The sequence below is a fragment of the Jaculus jaculus genome, chromosome 4 (genome assembly GCF_020740685.1).
Source record: "Jaculus jaculus isolate mJacJac1 chromosome 4, mJacJac1.mat.Y.cur, whole genome shotgun sequence".
NCBI classification, from domain to species: domain Eukaryota; kingdom Metazoa; phylum Chordata; class Mammalia; order Rodentia; family Dipodidae; genus Jaculus; species Jaculus jaculus.
The window spans coordinates 118,032,198-118,052,036 of NC_059105.1; the positions used below are offsets into that span (position 1 = coordinate 118,032,198).

The 19,839-nt window shown below is 43.2% G+C and overlaps 1 pseudogene; it reads right to left on the reverse strand.

The window, feature by feature from the left end:
- Positions 1 to 10,020: 10,020 nt before the first annotated feature.
- LOC101617755 lies at positions 10,021 to 10,696 on the reverse strand (annotated as a pseudogene).
- Positions 10,697 to 19,839: the final 9,143 nt, after the last annotated feature.

The window sequence follows — 19,839 nt, forward strand, 5'->3', positions numbered from 1 at the left end:
GCATTTGCCTGCAAAGCCAAAGGATTTGATTCTCCAGGACCCATGTTAGCCAGAGGCACAAGGGGGCACGTGTGTCTGGAGTTCATTTGCAGTGGCTGGAGGCCCTGATGTGCCCATCCTCTCTCTCTCTTTCCCTCCCTCTTTCTCTGTCAAATAAATATATAAAAATAAAATATTTTTTAAAATGCCAGGCATGGTTGTGTTCACCTTTATCCCAGCAGTGGGGAGAAGACAGGGAACTCCTGGAGCTCACTGGATAGGTAGTTTAGCTGAATCAGTGAACTCAGGGTTCAGTGAGAGACTGTACCTGTCAAAAAATACGGTGGGTAGGCTTGAGAGATGACTTAGCAGTTAAGGCACTTGCCTACAAAGCTTAAGAACTCATGTTTGAATGTTTGAATCTCTATTTTTTTCTTTTTCTTTTTGGTTTTTCGAGGTAGGGTCTCACTCTAGCCCAGGCTGACCTGGAAAACACTATGGAATCTCAGGGTGGCCTCGAACTCATGGCAATCCTCCTAACTCTGCCTCCCAAGTGCTGGGATTAAAGGCGTGCATCACCACGCCTTTCTTTATGTTTGAATCTCTGAGTCCCACGTTAGCCAGATGCACAGCGATGCAAGCACTCAATGTTGCACATAAACACAAGGTAGTGCACCCATCTGGAGTTCACTTGCAGTGGCTGGAGGCCCTGGTGTGCCTACTTTCCCACTCTCTCTCTCAAAATAAATAAATAAATAAATAAATAAATAAAGAAAGAAAGAAAGAAAGAAAGAAAGAAAGAAAGAAAGAAGAGCAGAAAACACCCAATGTTGACCCCTGGTCTCCATATTCACGTGCACATCAGTACACATGCACCTGCACACAAAGTTGCACCCACACATATACAAACACACCACACACAGAGAAAGAGAGAGAACAAAACAACCCAATGAACCAACAAATGAACAAACAAAAAAAGGATAAAAGAAGGGAAAGAAAGAAAATCTGATCAACCATAACACAGACGTGTCCAACCTCTGATGCCCTAATATGAGGCAGTCACCTACATGGTTCATAAAGCTGAGTTACAAAAAGTAGCTAGTGTGGTAGCCCACACCTTTAATTCTAGTACTAGGAAGACTGAGGTAGAAGGATCACTGTGAATTTGAGGCCAGCCTATGACTAATTCCATGTCAGCCTGGGCTAGAGTGAAACCCTCCCTTGCAAACAATACAAAAATGTTAAAAATCATAATAATCTCATGTGTGGTGGTGCACATCTTTAATCTCAGCACTTGAGAGGCAGAGGTAAAAGGACTGCCAAGGGTTTGAGGCCACCCAAAAACTACATAGTGAATTCCAGGTCAGCCTGAGCTAGAGTGAGACAATACCTCAAAACACCCCCCCCAACACACACACACACACACACACACACACACACACAGAGTGGTGAAAAAGTCTGGCATTGGTTTGCAGTAACAAGAAGCTTTGGTGCATTCCCACACACGTGTGTGTGTACAAATGAAATAATTTTTTAAAGTGGCTCATAGCCAGGCATGGGAGTGCATACCTTTTAGTCTCAGCAGTCAAAGGCTGAATTAGGAAGATCACTGTAAATTCAAGGCCATCCTGGGATTACAGAGTGAGTTCTAGGTCAGCCTGGACTACAGTGAGACCCTGTCTCAGAAAAAAAAAATGTGTGGGCCAAAGAGATGACTTAGCACTTAAGGCACTGTCTACAAAGCATAAGGACCCATGTTCAACTCTCTAGATCCCACATGAGACAGATACACAAGGTGACACAATCGCACAAGGTTGTATGTGCACACAAGATGGTGCACGTGTATGGAGTTTGATTGCAGTAGTTGGAGGTCCTGGCGCAACAAATCTCTCTCCTTCTCTCTCTCTCTCATGCTCTCTCTTACACACCAAAATAAAAATTAAAATGTGGCTCATACTGCACTGCTGATGAAGAGGCAAGAAAGAAATCAAGCCCTCAAGGAAAATGCACTGAGTGATAATGCCTTTTTTGAGGGTTGGTGGGTGGGAGAAAGAACTATAATTGCTTTATGAATATTTTTATTTGAAGATCTTGAAGCACCAGACAAGTTAGAAACATCTGCCAAAGATAAGAAAACCACCACTCAACCCAGCAGAAGTCCAAAGAGACGGTAAATAAATATAAAAAGAAACTGATGATGCATCCACTTGTTCCATGTGGCAGAAGCTGCATGCGTGGAGAAGGAGGGGAGCAGATTATTTTCTCCTTTTTAGATCTGTTTCTTTTCTGAGCACAAGTGTTCTCTGTGTCATCCCAACAATGCAGAGCCACTAAGTTTAGGCAACATAATACCAGCCTTTGTTCTGTCCATTTGAGTTTTGCTGTTCCTATTTTGGCTACTCAAGATCACCAAGCCAGGCACACTCTGATTTTGTAAGTTCAGCAGTGTTTCACCCTGTGGATGCTGGGGGTAGGTGGAGTGCTCCTTAAAGCAGATCAGAGGAGAAAATGTGTCACCATGAACTGAAAAACTGATATGACTCAGCCCCTCTTCATCCTGAGAACTAGGCTTATGTGTCAGGGCCACACTGATGAGCTAGTTTTCTTGAGTCACTCAAGCACATAGATGGACTGTTGTCTTGTGCCAGGGGCTCAACATAGAAAGGGTCCTAAGTTAGGTGATTGGGGCCACTGCAATTGACATGTTTTATACTAAACACAGGGCATAAATGCAAATCAAGTTAAACTTGAAGTCTAACACACACATAGAACAACATACTCAAGTAAGAATACAGAAAACTCAGTAAATGCTTTAAACTCATTTAAGAAACCATTACCCAGGTTTGTTTGTTTTTTTAAAGTAGGGGCTGGAGGAATGGCTTAGCAGTTAAGGTGCTTGCCTGCAAAGCCAAGGGACCCATGCTTAATTGACTAAGACCCATATAAGCCAGATACACAAGGTGACATATGTGTCTGGAGTTCGTTTGTAGCATCTGAAGGCCCTGGCATGCCTATTCTCTCCCACAAATAAGGAAGGGAGGGAGAGAGGACAGAGAGAGAGAGAACTGATGCCCCAGAGCCTCAGCCACTGTAATCAAACTCTAGACGCATGTGCCATTGTACACGTGTCACCTTGTGGTGCTGGCTTACATGGGTTCTGGGAGTCAAACTTGGGTCCTTAGACTTAGTAGGCAAGCACCTTAACTGCTAAGCCATCTCTCCAGCACAATGTTGTTTATTTCTTTGTTTGCAGTGCTGCAGATCAAATATAGGTTTTCACACATTAGGAAAGCATTCTGCCACAGCTATGCCTCCAGCCCAATGATGGACATTGCTTCCTGTTTTTAAACTATTACAAACGTTTCTATAAATATCATTACGTTTTACACACACACGCTATCACAAATTTCTTTTGAGAATGTACATAGCTGTCAAATTGATGGATCATGGAGAAATCACTATGCCCATTTATGTAGAGAAAGCCTAGACATTTCAAAGTGGTAGAATGAATTACCCTCTGCACCAGTCAGCATTTATTACTATAATGAATTACCTAAGGCACTCTACTCATTAAAGACAACAAATTTATTTAGCTCACAGTTTGGGAGTTTCAAAGATGAAGATCAGGCAGCCCTGTGGGTTTAGCAGCTCATGAGTGAGACATGGTGCCACATCATGGTGAATGAACGTGTAAGAGCAAGTGGGCATATCTCAAACCAGGAAGCAAAGAGAGGGAGGGAGGGACCAGAACTACTTTTAAACAACTTATCTTGAGAACTACCACATGTTCACATAAGAAGTGCCTTAATCTTGTAAGGACATGTCCTCAACAACCTAAGGACTTCTCTGAAGACTCTTTTTGGTTTGTTTGTTTGCTTGTTTGCAGTGAGTCAGGGTCTTATAATGCCCAGACTAGCCTAGCCTCATATTCACTACATAGACAAGTATGGCTGTGAACTCCTGATTCTTCTGTTTCTACCTCCCAAGTACAGGGATTTCAGGTATGTGCCACCACACCTGACTAGGCTCCAACTCTTAAAAAGTTCAATAGCACCTCCTAATATTAGAACCCAGGAACCCAGCATTTAACTTCTGATGGCTCTGGGTGCTTCTTGAACCACATGTAAAACATAATACATTCCTAACATCCATTTATCAGTTATTATTCCAACCTTCCCAACACTTAAAATTATCAGTTTTAAAAATAGTCACAGGCTGGAAAGGAGCTGGGTGTGGTAGTTCAGCCTTTAATTCCAGCACTCCAGAGGCTGAGGTAGCTGGATCATTGTGAATTTGAGGCCACCCTGTGACTACATAGAGAATTCCGGGTCTGTCTGGGCTATAGCAAGATCCTACCTTGAAAATCAACAAAATAAAATATTTATGGACTGGAGAGATGACTCAGTAGTTAAGGTGTTTGCCTACAAAGCTTAATGACCCAAGTTTGATTCCTCAGTATCCATGTAAAGCCAGATACACAAAGTGGCACATACACCTGGAGTTCGTTTACAGTGGCTGGAGTGCCCATTCTCTCTCTCTCTCTGTCTCTCTCTCTCTGCTTACAAATAAATAAAAATACAAACACTTAAAAAATATATTTACTATTTTTAGAGCCAGGCATGGTGGCACACACCTTTAATCCTAGCACTCAGGAGGCAGAGGTCGGAGGGTCATTCTGAATTCAAGGTCAACCTGAGACCACATAGTGAATTCCAGATCGGCCTGGGTTTAGAGCAAGACCATACCTCAAAAACAACAAAAAAATTTTACCATGTTATGGGTGGAGAGATGGCTTAGCAGTTAAGGCACTTGCCTGCAAAGCCAACGGACCCAGGTTTAATTCTCTAGGACCCATGTAAACCAGATGCACAAGGTGGCACATGTGTCTGAAATTCATTTGCAGTGGCTAGAGACCATGCTGTGCCCATTTTCTCTCTCTCTCTCTCATATAAATAAAAATATTTAAAAAATAAAATATTAAAAATTACCATTTTCCCTGTTTCAAAAAAACAAAAACAACAACAACAAAATAAAACTAATCAAAATTTTCAGCTGGGCATGGTGGCTCATGCCTTTAATCCCAGCATTTGGGAGGCAGAGGTAGGAGGATTGCTGTGAGTTTGAGGCCAGCCTGAGACTACATGGTGAATTCCAGGTCAGCATGAGCTAGAGTGAGGCCCTACCTCTAAAAACAAAAAACAAAACAAAAAAAATTTCCCCAGCTGGATACAACAAAGATTCTCAGTTAATCTAATCTATTTTATCTCTTGAACACTATGGCCTCTTAAGAAACATCACCAAACACTAGAAATTTGATGGGCAGATTAACATTGGGCTGAGAGATATAACTCAGTGCTAAAGTATGTGTTTAGTACACATGAAGGCCAGGGTTCAAAACTCTGGCACCAAAACAGGACAATGACATGATTTTCTGCTAAGCTACTCAAAGTCTAAGGATATAATGCAATATATTCTATAAAAGAAATAGCTGTAAAGTGCTTTGGTAAACACTGCTGAGTTGGAGCACCATCAAAGCATACAAGACATTTTTACAATCAAGTGTTTTTCTTTTGAAATAAAACATATCTCTTGGAATGACTTACCCAAGAAGGTAGGATACTGGTGTCTGGCCTAATTAGTGTCATTTGGGTTATAAGACATTATTTACCCTTTAAAAAACAATAAACAAACATGTAACAGTATCTTCTTTTTAGAACACACAGCTAAGTACTAGAGTATTTGAAATTTGGTATTTTGTACAAAATAATTCTATTGACACATTTCTGAAATAACCCAGTCTTACTAAATAGTTGTCTCCCATTCCTCCTCCTAATTTTTCCTTACAAACTGTTAGGAGGCAGGTAGTATTATCTCTGATTTACAAAAGAAGACATCTGTTTATGTGCCAACCTTCACAAGAGATAAAAATGCCGGTGGTCTACACATTTATCCAATGAACACACCCTCTGCTTCCAAATCCTTTCTGCCCTCCATAGTCTAATCCTTTAATAGTTGTTCAATTAGTCATGTCTCCCAACAAAAGAAAAGGTAAACTTTTATATACTAAAGGCTGTACATGAGGTCATTGTTGAGTGTATATAGGTAGATTTACAATGTTTTCTCTCATTTCTCAGTGTTAGAATATGGGTAATTGGGCTGGAGAGGTGGCTTAGTGGTTAAGCGCTTGCCTGTGAAGCCTAAGAACCCTGGTTCGAGGCTCGATTCCCCAGGACCCACGTTAGCCAGACGCACAAGGGGGTGCACGCATCTGGAGTTTGTTTGCAGTGGCTGGTGGCCCTGATGCACCCATTCTCTCTCTCTCTGCCTCTTTCTATCTGTCGCTCTCAAATAAATAAATAAAAATAAAAAATAAAAAAAAGAGTAGAGAATCTTAAAAAAAAAAAAGAATATGGATAATTTTGACTGTAATATAAAAATTGTTATCTTTATTACCGGGAGTGGGATTCTTCTAATTAAGGTTGAAAATGTTATAAAATTCAAGATTTTTTAATGTACCTTAAGCAGTAACATATTGTACTCACAAAAACACATTTGAAATTTGTTATTAATTTTTGTTTCCAAGTAAAAAAAATTACCATTTTAGTAGATGTAGTGGTTTCCTCTTGTGTGATAGTTTGAATATATGTCCTTCATAGACTCATATATGCACCTCATAGGTGTCTCATTAAAATTAAATTTGCAGGGCTGGAGAAATGGCTTAGTGGTTAAGGCACTTGTCTGCAAAGCCAAAGGACCTTGGTTCAATTCCCCAGGACCCACATAAGCCAGATGCACAAGGGGGCACATGTATCTGTAGTTCATCTGCAGTGGCTGGAGACCTGGGAGTGCCCATTCTCCCCCACCCCGTGTCTTCTTTCTCTGTGTCAAATAAATAAAAATAAATAAAATATTTTTTAAAATTAAATTTGCAGCTTTAGCCCCTAGAAGGCAGACTCCTGCTACAGGGTATGTGTGTCATGGGGGGGGGGGGTAAATCTGAATTCCAGTCTAAAGATATGCAGAGAGGTTTTGAGCTCTGTCTGTGCTTCCTTGTGGTGCTGGCTGTTTGGGGGTGTCTCTCTGCTTGGATTTACGAATGGAAACCAGCTTCTTCTGCCACTTGACGGAATTTCTCCTAGATCTGAAAACCTGAAAGAAACCCCTTCCTCCTATAACGTGTATCTGGTTTGGATGTTCATCCCAGCAACATAGAACTGACTATAACACCTTGCATTTATTTATTTATTTATTTGCCATTGTTTTATTTTACTATTTGTCTTGAGGCCAGGTCTTGCTATGTAGCCTAGGACAGTCCTCAAACAACCCTCCCCCCTCAGACTCCTGAATATCAGGGACAACAGGTGTGTCAGCATGCCTAGCTTTCTTCCTAATATTTTAAAATTTGCATTTCCTTGATTCTAATGAAGTTGAACACTTTTTCATATGGTGTCATAGACCTAGATATTTTCTTTTGTTAAGTGTCCATTCTTCCATTTAGTTACCAGTTTTTGTTCATTTTTAATAATTTCAAATTTCCCCCAAATCTGTGGTGATAATCTGTACTTTGAACAAATCAAATTCGGTACACCACAGACTTTACCATAAAAATATCCTCAAAGTCACTCTCAAAAATGGAAAAGTGCTGGGTTATGGATTAATGGATAAAAGCACTTGATTTCAAAGCCTGACAGCCCAAGTTCAATTCCCCAGCTACCCACATAAAGCTGCACCCAATAAAAAGGGTGCATGTGTCTGGTGTTCCACTTGCAGTGACAAGAGGCCCTGTTGCATGCATGTGTACACACATGCATATGCGCACGCGCGCGCGCGCACGCGCGCGCACACACACACACACACACAAAATTTTTAGAAGATGAAAAGTTCTGGGTGTGGTGGTACACAACTTTAGCCCAGCACTCGGGAAGCAGAGGTAGGAGGATCACTGAGTTCTTGGTCAGCCTGTGCTAGAGACCCTGCCTTGGGGGGGAAAAAATGTCAATGTTCTCAAATACCTGGGAATCTGCTTCCAACAAGAGAGAGACAGTCTCCACTTTTATACAAACAGCCCTCAAGCAATCTTGGCCACAGGCTGTTTTGCATGCTCAAAACTCTTAACTGTAGAACCATGAAAGTCAGCTAGGAAGAGGTACTGTAAAGACCAAGACCTATAGATCCTGAAGCCCCCTGAGCTCTGACCCAAGTCTTCTCTGTAGACAGTACAGAAGGTGAACACTGGTCTTGTGTTTCTGGGAGATTATCAACTTTCTTTCTGCAGCCTACATATCTTCACAACTTGTTTCTTTTTTATGGTTTTTTTTTTGGGGGGGGGGCTTTTTTTTCAAGGCAGGGTCTCACACTAGCCCAGGATGACCTGGCACTTACTCTGTAGTTCCAAGCTGGCCTTGAACTCAGTGCAGTCCTCCTACCTCTGTCTCTCGAGTGCTGGGATTAAAGGAATATGTGCTACACCAAGATCTTTTTTGTATATACTTTTATTTTTATTTTTTTGGTGACTTAAAGTTTATTTTCTTAAAAGGTGGTTATTTTTGCAATGCCAAGGTTATAGGATTGTATGAAGAAGCAATGTATCTCCTTTTCCTTAACCAAGCTTTTTTTAAAACTTTCTTCACAAAGGCAAAATTTTTTGTTAATCTCATAGATAATGATATAAAACAAGTGAACAAGCTTTCTCCAAAGGACTATACAGTAAAAATTTTAGGTTTTATACCTACTTATGGTCTCTGTCATGTATTCTTTTATAACCTCTTTAAAAAGTAAAAACCATTTTTAGTTTGTACCATACAATAAAAAGACTAGGCTAAGCTTGGTCTATGAGTCGTAGTCTGTTGACCCCTGGTATAAAATATCTACTTTGTCTTGTCAGAGAAATGGTTCTCTCCAGGCAGCTATTGCCCAACGCAGGGCAGGACCTGACTTACAAGTGAGCATTGTTAGACAGAAGTAGACATGAAAAGTCTCTGATCACTTGATTCCATCTGTTCATTTCATAAATGTGCTAAACACCTACTATGTACACTTGTTTTAGCAAGATTTTTCTCCAGTGTTTTCTACAAAACAATTCTTCGAGTTTCTCTAAACCAGAATTTAGGTTTTACAGTCTAATTTTAGGTGAACTTAGAATTAAAATCAAGAGGGAATTCATGATTATAAAAAAATGAATCTAGCTAACAATATCTTTTCAGTCAATATAAGTACATCCTTCTTAAAGTCACAGTCTACATGAGGAAAAATATGTAACGCTATTATACTATTAAAAAGATACCTTTTTACCCCATACTTTATTGTGTATGTGTAGTATTGGGGATCAAACCCAGCTAGTACATGCCAAGGAAGCATTTTACCACAAACTACATCCCCAGCCCAGGTTGAAACTTTTTCAAAAAAATATTGCCACATCCATAACACCCTCAGACAATTCCTTCCCACTTCCCTAACTTGCTGTCATGTCATAAAATGTGGATCCAGGCAGGGCTCTTTAACAGCCTTTTCAGCCATAAACTACTACTACAGCCAAGCATGGTGGCTCATGTCTGTAATCTCAGCACTGAGGAGCCTGAGGTGAGAGTACTGTCATGAGTTCAAGGCCAGCTTGGACTATTGAGTGAGATTCTATCTCAAAAAACAAAAACGTATTAGATTTAAGGGCACATATTGCCTCCAAAGCAATTTGCAATTCTGCTTTTTTTTTTATCATAGAGGGAATGAATAGACATGCTTCCTCCAGGATAAAAACTGTAACTGTTAGCTTTTTAAATCAAAAATGAGGGACACCTTTAAAAAATAAAAAGCCAGAAGGAACACAGAACCTCAGTATTAAAAAAATAAAGGTTGCCCCTATTTAAGATCTTTGGTAAAGACACTAACTATAGTTGATTGCCCACACCACCAAAACATGGCACGTTTTGTAGTTCAAAGTGACTGTGATTTTCCTTTAAACTATTTAAACAGAAGGACCAATGCCTTGGGAGATCATGGGAAATGTAATGGCCTCCCGTTTCTCTTAAACACATGTACACAGAATCAGTCTGTGGGTAGAAGGAAGAGTGGGCCAGTGTTATCATTTCCTTTCCCCTCTGTTTCCTTTTCCTTGTGCTCCTGCTTGGCTATTTTGTCCCTTTCTCTCTGCAGCTTGTCCCGCTCCTTCTTCCTCTGGGACTCATCCCGAAGTGAGTCTCGCTCCAGTTTCCGATCATTGAGAACATCTTCCACGTTGGTATTTCGGAATAGGGATTTGTCAGAACCACTGTTCACTGTCGAGGCACCTGAGTCACCCTTTTCATCTGCCTCCTCCTCTTCGTCTGTCACGTCAGCATACTGGGCCAGCAGGGCGGCTTTTCTCTGTTTCTCTTCTTCTGACACCATCCTGGGCTTCACAACAATCTGAGCCTGCTTCTCAATTAGGGTAGTAATGGCCTGCACCTCTTCTTTTTTTACTTTGGTGACAACATTCTGCATTTCGGACCATCGTTCTACAATTTCCTTGCATATATCAAGGAGGGAATCTTCTTCCAGGAAAGCAGAGAGGATACCCTGCAGAGCATCCAGCCTCTCTTCCTCTTCCTCCTCCAAGGATGTAGGCACCATACATGGCTTGGTCCACTCCCAATGCCTCCAGCCGTCCATCCAGCCAACACCCAAAGCCCCTGTGGTCTCCCTCGTAGTGGGCCGCCTTGGCTGCTCCGCTGGGCGCTGCCATCTTGGGGCCAGGGTTCTGCCAGCCCCCTGGGATGTCTTGTATGTACTTTTAAGTTAGTTTATTTAAGAAAGAGCAAGTATAGGTGCATCAGAGAGCCTCCTGCTGCTGCAAATGAATTCCAGATGTGTATGCCACGTTGTGCATCTGACTTTACCTGGGTACTAGAGAATCAAACTCAGGCCATCAGGCTTTGCAAACAAGCACTTTTAACTGCTGAGCCATCTCTCCAGCTCCATCTCACTTCTTTTAACACCCACAGTCAACCTGCTGTGCTGCCTTGGATTTTAATATCCTACTGTTAAATTAGTGAACCACTCTGGGAGTAAAATCACCAAGTGTGCTAATATACAGTAGCATTCCGATTTATAAGTGGACCAAATCCTAGCAGCTCTGTTGGCAAGCCAATTTAGAAATGAGAGGGGATAGTATGGGTGAGAAATAAGGTCTCCCTGTTAGCTCACAAAACCAGTACCTCAAAGCAGCAGCATGGAGCCTTCATCCAGAACACCATTTCTAGAAAATGAAACTTTAACTTGGGAACCAGGAAGAGTACTTACCCCAATTTATTCAACACTGTTCTGCTCAGCAAACTCCAAATTAGGATCTTTTATGTTTCAGAGGCTGGGCTGAGCATGAGGAAACCAAGGACAAGGAAACTATGTCTCTGCTCCAGCAGAACCAACAGAAGTGGGAGGTTTCCATCATGAAACCACTCAGTGTTACCCATCACTGGCCCAATCAGTCTATTCAGACTGGCATGAGGTTCATGGACCAGGGCGTCTGTGCACTGGGTAGCTAAATCTGGCTGCCTGAAACACCTTTCACTCCAAAGTACTTATCTACCCACAAAGTAACACATTTTTCAGACAGGTATCTGTTGTCTCTGGGCTTTCATCCATCCCTTCCCCTATATTCCTTGAATGTATAAATACTTTCAAAGAGGAAGAAATCAACTGCAGTTGAATACAGTCTGACAGCAACTCATGTTTTCTTCCTGAGTCTCCAACTCTGAAACCTGCAATTACTCAACCAACACCACAGTTGTCTGAGATGCCAGTGATTTTAAGGGCACTGTGACTTTCATGCCACTAAGACTGACAAAAAGCTGTCAGGTAGGTGATGACAAAGAAAGACACCATCAGTTGTGTTCACAGCTGTCATGATAAAACAAACATGCATCCTAAAATCAATGAAAGATGATGTTTCTGGTGAGTCAGCATGTGCCATATGATATCACAGATGCTAGGAGTTGAACCTGGAACACAAGAAGGGGCAAAGGCTTCCTACAGTTAAGTAGGGAAGCCCAATTAACATCTAATTGACCCTTCTTTCTCCTTTACCTGCCCAGGCCCCCTCAATGCCCAAGTGGCCAAGACCTATTTCCTCTCCTCCTCAGTTTTGCCCATTATCCTCCCAGACAAAGGATTGCGATTGTCTCAGTACAAGCCCCTGGTTGACATGGCTAACCTACCTCTCTTCAATGCATCCTAGGGTCATCTACTTAACAAAAGTCAAGGCCAGTCTGTCACATTTAACCTCCCTTTACAAGCTCTTCCTACTCTCCACAGGTCTCAGTGTCATGTCATTATGTCAGCACTTTTTTATTCTTTTTTTTTTAATTTTTAAAATTATTTTATTTATTTGAGAGAGAGAGAAAGAGAGAGAGAGATAAAGATAATGGGCACACCAGTCCTCTGGCTACTGCAAATGAACTCCAGATGCATGTGCCATCTTCTCCATCTGGCTTTATATAGGTACTGGGGAACTGAACCTGGGTCTTTAGGATTTGCCAGCAAGTGCCTTAACAGCTAAGCCATCTCTCCTTATCATTTTTTTTTAAATGTTATTTATTTATTTGAGAGTGACACAGAGAGAAAGACAGATAGAGGGAGAGAGAATGGGCGCGCCAGGGCTTCCAGCCTCTGCAAACGAACTCCAGATGCATGCACCCCCTTGTACATCTGGCTAACGTGGGACCTGGGGAACTGAGCCTCGAACCGGGGTCCTTAGGCTTCACAGGCAAGCGCTTAACTGCTAAGCCATCTCTCCAGCCCTCCTTATCATTTTTTAAAAATATTCTAATTATTGGGTTGGAGAGATGGCTTAGCAGTTAAGCGCTTGCCTGTGAAGCCTAAGGATCCCGGTTTGAGACTTGATTCCCCAGGACCCATGTAAGCCAGATGTACAAGTTTGTGCATACATCTGGAGTTCACTTGCAGTGGCTGGAGGCCCTGGCATGCCCATTTTCTATCTATCTGCTTCTTTCTCTGTCTGTCGCTCTCACATAAATTAATAAAAATAATCGAAAATATATTTTAAAATATTTTTAAAAAATTTTTGTTTGTATTTATTTATTTGAGAGCAACAGAGAGAGAGAGAGACAGACAGAATGGGCATGCCAGGACCTCCAGCCACTGCAAACGAACTTAGTTTATTTAAGAAAGAACAAGTATAGGTGCATCAGAGAGCCTCCTGCTGCTGCAAATGAATTCCAGATGTGTATGCCACGTTGTGCATCTGACTTTACCTGGGTACTAGAGAATCAAACTCAGGCCATCAGGCCTTGCAAACAAGCACTTTTAACTGCTGAGTCATCTCTCCAGCTCCATCTCACTTCTTTTAACACCCACAGTCAACCTGCTGTGCATTTGGCTACTTTTTACTTTTACTAGCTACAAGAAAAATAACCCGTCATGAAGTATGGCTATGAGAACAAATAATTATGTAAAATCCAAAATGCTTTGAGCTTTGATTTAAAAATGGCCAAAGTCCCGGGGCATAGTGGCACACATCTTTAATCCCAGTACTTGGGAAGCAGAGGTAGGAGAAGGATTGCCGTGAGTTTGGGGCCAGCCTGAGATTACATAGTGAATTCCAGGTCAGCCTGGGCTAGAATGTCTCCAGACCCTACCTCAAAAATACAAAATAAATAAATAAAGGCCCAAGCCTGAAGTGGTGGTGCTCGCCTTTAATCCCAGCACTCAGGAGGCAGAAGGTAGCATGATCGCTGTGAGTTTGAGGCCACCCTGAGACTACATAGTGAATTCCAGGTCAGCCTGGGCTAAAACAAGACCCTATCTCGAAAAACCAAAAACAAAATGCTGGAGGTTAACTCAGAAAATTCCAGCTGGCCTGTTGTGTGGACATTTGCCTTATTCGCAACACCATGTTTATACCTGTGCTTCTAAATAAATATCTCCTAGCCCACGGATGCTAGCAAGGACAGTGTTCTGTTCATTGAGGACTCAGCTCACAATGTGAACGATGCAACGACAGGAGTCTTATCCTCAAAGCAGAGTGAACCGTCTCCAGTGTCATAAACTACATCCATGTCACTGAGCAGGGCACTGGGAACTGAGAATGTTTCTGGAAAGAGCTAGTACCACCCTGTGTACCCTGGGGGAGCGTGAAGAAGCAAAACACAAGGGAACAGAAACCATTTCTCACATCGACGTGAAGATGGTCCACCAGAGGCTTGGCCTTGGCATATGGCGGAGGAGGGCTGTACCCTCTTAGTCTTGCCCTGCTGAGGGGGAAACACTCTCTTTTTGGACGAAGTCCAGGAAAGCTTAAAAAAGTGCGCACGCAGGGGCGCCGGCCTGACCCTGACCGAGCTGGTGACAGACATTAACCGTCGCTGGGCCCAGCTCGCGCCCGAGGAGCTCACCTGAGTCGCGGAGGCGGCGGGCCTATCCCGTGGGCTGCGGTGGGCCGCTCCTGGGCACCTTCCACACCGAAGGAAGGGCGGCTGGAGTGTGGGGGCCTCCTCAGAACACCGGGCACTTCTCGCAGGGGCCGGGGCCGTGGGCCGCAAGCATGGCGGAGAGGCAGCTCCCGCTCTGTGGGGCCCGAGGCCTGCGCGCCCGCACACCGTGGCAGTTTACCAGTTTCCGGCCCCGGGCGCCCCCACGCACGCACGCACGCTCCCCCCCCCCCCGGGAGCCCCCACGCACGCACGTACGCGCAGGGCCGGCTGTGGCGCGTGCCCTCCCGCTAGGCCCCGTTGCCTGTTCTGAGGTCTGTGCCCATTCCTGACACCCACTAGGTTAATTAAACTCTCTCACTTGGGGTTTAATGATCACTTCCCTGTCACAGCTAAGGAAACTAAGGCACGCTTCTCAAGGGCATGGGGAGAGAAGGAGAGACGCAAAGATTTAACTCAAAACAGACTGTAAGCACTCAGTGGCCTGAGCATCCCATCTTTCCTAAATTGTGGGCCTACAGTTATTTGGGTGGCACTCTGCTCAACACGATTAGCAGATTAACACTGGCCACGTTTTGCCTTGAGAACAGATTTGTCGTGGGTGTGTGTGTGCACTTGTTTTTCCATGATGAGTGAATACGTGAGGTTTAGGAGACGTCAACCCATCCATGCACAGTCAGCAAATGCGTGTTGAGTCCTGAACGTGCACCTGACATTAAGCTAGGACATTATTTCGCCTTTGCCTCAACCAGCCCTGTCATCACTGAAAATCTGTGGCCTACATACTGAGGAGCTGGTGCTTAATTAGGCATTGTGCATGGCTAGTTAATGATCCGCCTGCCTGGTTCTCCAGGAAAAAGAGCAATAGAGCTGAGCTGAGCTGAGCTTGCCAGAAGTGTTGCCTGGAAGCTGACAAAGTCTGTCCCCCCAGGGGAAGTCCTTCTTTGGATAGTCAGGATAGGATGGACAGAAACACAGTTGTCTACTGTGCTGGTGGAGTTTCCCCAACTATTTAAGCCTTTACTTCTTTTGATAAATTCCTCCTGGAGTTTGGGCAAATTAATTCATCTTTCAGTTGTCACAGGAATTTTTACTTTTTATTTAATTTAATTTAAAAAATTTTGAATACAATGGAGTTCTACTCAGCAGTAAAGAAAAATGAAGTTATGAAATTTGCAGAAAAATGGATGGACCTGGAAAGGATTATACTAAGTGAGGTAACCCAGGCCCAGAAAGCCAAGCGCCACATGTTCTCTCTCATATGTGGATACTAGCTACAGATGATTGGGCTTCTGCATGAGAATGAAAATACTTAGTAGCAGAGGCCAGTAAGTTAAAAAGGAGACATAAAGGGAAGAGAAAGGAAGGGAGGAGGGTACTTAATAGGTTGATATTGTATATATGTAAGTACAGTGATTGTGATGGGGAGGTAATATGATGGAGATTGGAATTTCAAAGGGGAAAGTGTGGGGGGTGGGGAGGGAGGGAATTACCATGGGATTTTTTTTTATAATCATGGAAAATGCTAATAAAAATTTAAAAAATTAAATAAATAAATAAAAAATTTTGACACAGGCTCTCACTGTGTAGCCAACTCTGGCTTCAAGCTCCAAGCCTCCTGTTTCAGCATCCTGAGGTCTGGGATTGGTTACTCAAGGAATCTTGATGTGATTGACATCATCCTATCTGAACCCCTTACTCCTTTGGAGAGCTCCTGCCATCTTAAATGTTTAAGCAGGTCCATTTTAACCAGCACCATTTAAAGTTTAATATAAAGAGATAGAGTCAACCCCAGGCAAAAAAATGAGAACGGTCACCTACACTAAAATAACTCTTCAGTGTATAAATTGCTTCCAGAAACATGACCTCATTTGATCTTCCCAGCAGGCTAGAGGGCGCTAGTGCTAGAATCATTCTGGAGATGAAGAAAAAGGCTTGAAGGCCATCTGCTGGCCCAAGGCCATACATAGGGCTGAGAGCTGGGACTTACGCCTAGGGCCTTTTGCTACTGCCCTGTATTTCTCCCACAATCCCCCTGGGCTTCCCCTTACTTTACAGACCGATCGCCTTCACTTCTTTGTCTATGTTCAGGCTAAACTCTGGCTCTGTCTTCCTCTTTTAAGAACTGTTTCCACAGACTTACTTTGGAGAACCACAAGCCATGTGCCTCCTGGTGAGTTAATTTCTATTTTTCCTTTCCTTCCCTTCCTTCCTTCCTTGTTTGTTTCTTTGTTGTTTTTTTTTTTTTTTCCAGCTTTTAAATATTTTATTTATTTATTTGAGAGGGAGAAGGAAGGGAAGAGGAAGAGAGAGAGGAAGAGGCAGATAGAGAAATTGGGGGTGCACCAGGGCCTCTAGTCACTGCAAACGAACTCCAGACATGTGTGCAGCCTTGTTCATCTGGCTTATGTGGGGAATCAAACCTCCGTCTTTAGGCTTCACAGGCAAGAAGTTTAACCGCTAAGCCATATCGCCAGCCCCCCCTTTCAGCTTTTAAACAAATTTTAATTCATTTATATTTATTACTTAGTTGTGTGTGCTTGTGTATGGGTATACAAGTGCTGTAACATGCATGTGGAGGTCAGAGAAAACTTTTATATTAGTTCTTGCCTCTTCCCACTTTGTTTGAGGCAGGGTCTCTTGTCTACTGCTCCATGAGCTTCCAGGAAACTCTCCTGTATCAGCCTCCCTTCTTGCCAGATATGTGCTGGGATTACAGAAGCCTGCCACAGGTCCCAGCCTAGGGATCTGGACACAGGTATTCAGAATTGCATAACAAGTGCTTTATCCACTGAGCCATCTCCTCAGTCCTCTCTTCTCCCCTCTTCTCTCCTTTCGTTTTGAAAGAGTCTATCTACAGTCCAGACTGACCTAGAATTTACTATGTAGCCCAGGCAAACCTCAAATTCACAACAGTACTCCTGCCTCAGTCTCTCAAGTGCTGGAATTATAGAGGTGAGTCACCATATTTAGCTGTGAGTTGATTGATTTCTTAACCCAATAAAGGGGTAGTTTTAGTGTGAACTAGGAAGGTTGACATGAGTTTAAGACTAGCCTGAGCTACATAGTGAGTTCTAGGACAGCCTGGCTACAGTGTAAGACCTTACCTCAAAAAAACAGGCATAGTGATGCATGCCTTTAATCCCAGCGCTTGGGAAGCTGAGGTAGGAAAATCACTGTGAGTTTGAGACTAACCTTGGGCTACCAAGTTCCAGGTCATCTGGGCTAGTGTGAAACCGTACCTCAAAAAAAAAAAAGCCAAAATAAATAAACAAACAAATAATGAGAGAGGAAAAAGGATAGCTTTGTGGCATGTTTCTATAGACCCAGATATTCAGTGTTCACTGGCAGGAACTGCATGTCTCATACCAGCACCATTTTGGCACAGCTCTCACCAGAGGATAATACCACTGTGCCCAGTATGGTCAGAGCATTTCAAGATGACTGTCCTTGGTCCTTGACATTCCTACAGATCCTTCATCCATAACCACCTGTCCATAAACTGCTCTTACTTACCTCCACCGTATGGTTCAAGGAGTCCTGGTTGGTTTAAGAAGAAGCATCCCACGGCTACCCCAACAGAAGGGATTAGGAGGCAAAAGAGGAAGAAAGGGAAAGGAAGAGGGCAAGGATGGGGAGATATGCAGGACTTCATGCAAGAATCAGTTGGGCACCAACTGATGTGGTGGTCAATCTTGGGTCTTGAGATGTGCCCTGGGATGCCCTGCTGTTTCACCAGACTCCTTTTGTATCATAATTTTTTTTTTTTAAAAAGTGCTTTAAAGAAGCATCCTCTCCTGAGCCCCCACTATAGCCAGGCCCCATGCTGGCAGTGATTCCACATGACCAATTTTGGATTTGTGATGTCTGCTTAAAAATGCTTGGGTTTCTGTGATCGGGGGTAGCCAATTACTCTGATTGGACTTGAGGATCACTCTGCAGGAGAGGATTTATGTCTGGTATGAAAACCTAATCAAAAGCCTGGAGAGATGGCTTAGTAGTTAAGGTGCTTGCCTTCAAAGCCAAAGGACCTCAGTTTGATTCCCCAGTAGCCATGTAAGCCAGATGCACATGGTGGCACATGCAAATGGAGTTTGTTTGCAGTGGCTGGAAGCCCTGGTGTGCCCATTCTCTCTCTCCCTTTCTCTCTCTCTCTCTCTCTCTTTTTCTTTCTCACTCTTTCGCTCTATCAAATCAATAAATAAAAATATTTTTTAAAAAAGAATAAGGTGGAGAGCAATTGAGGAAGATGCCTAATGTCAACCTCTGGCTGTCACTAGCATGTGTGCCCACACACATACAAGCACACATACATACACACATGCACACACACCACACACAGATACACAGACAAAAAATAAATAATAAAGTGAACTTTAAAAATTTTGGGGGGGCTGGAGAGATGGCTTAGCGGTTAAGCGCTTGCCTGTGAAGCCTAAGAACCTCGGTTCGAGGCTCGGTTCCCCAGGTCCCACGTTAGCCAGATGCACAAGGGGGCAAACGCGTCTGGAGTTCGTTTGCAGAGGCTGGAAGCCCTGGCGCGCCCATTCTCTCTCTCCCTCTATCTGTCTTTCTCTCTGTGTCTGTCGCTCTCAAATAAATAAATAAAAAATTTAAAAAAAATTTTTTTTGTTTTTATTTATTTATTTGAGAGTGACAGACAGAGAGAGGAAGAGGCAGATAGAGAGAGAGAGAGAGGGAACGGGCGCACCAGGGCCTCCAGCCACTGCAAACAAGCTCCAGACGTGTGCGCCCCCTTGTGCGTCTGGCTAACATGGGTCCTGGGGAATCGAGCCTCAAACCAGGGTTCTTAGGCTTCACAGGCAAGTGCTTAACCGCTAAGCCAATCTCTCCAGCCCTAAAGTGAACTTTTAAAAAGAGCCTATGGTGAGGGCTGGAGATATGGCTTATCGGTTTAAGGCACTTGCCTGTGAAGCCTAAGGACTCATGTTCTATCTCTATCCAGATCCCCCTTAAGCCAGATGCACAAAGGTGAGGCAAGTGCAAAGTCGCACATGCCCACTAGGTGGTGCAAGCATCTAGCGTTTGATTACAGTGGCTGAGGTCCTGGCATGCCCATTTCTCCCCCTCTCTCTCTCTCATTCTCTCTTTAAAAAAAAAAAAAATTAAAAAGCCTTTGGTGAGTGAGGAGTGGTGGCCCACACCTTTAATCCCAACACTTTGGAGGCAAAGATAGGAGGATCATCCCCTATGACTAGGGGTTGGGGGTGGGCATATGGCTCAGCTGTTAAAGGCGTGCTTGGTTGCCAAGTTTGCCACCCTTAGCCACCCATGTAAAGCCGAATGCAAAAAGTGGCCCAAGCATCTGGAATTTGTTTGTAGTGGCAAGAGATCCTGGCACACCTATGTACACATAAATATATAATGCTTTCTTCCTATGGCTTGGGAGGTTATAGATTCTAGTGAATGTTGTGCTCAT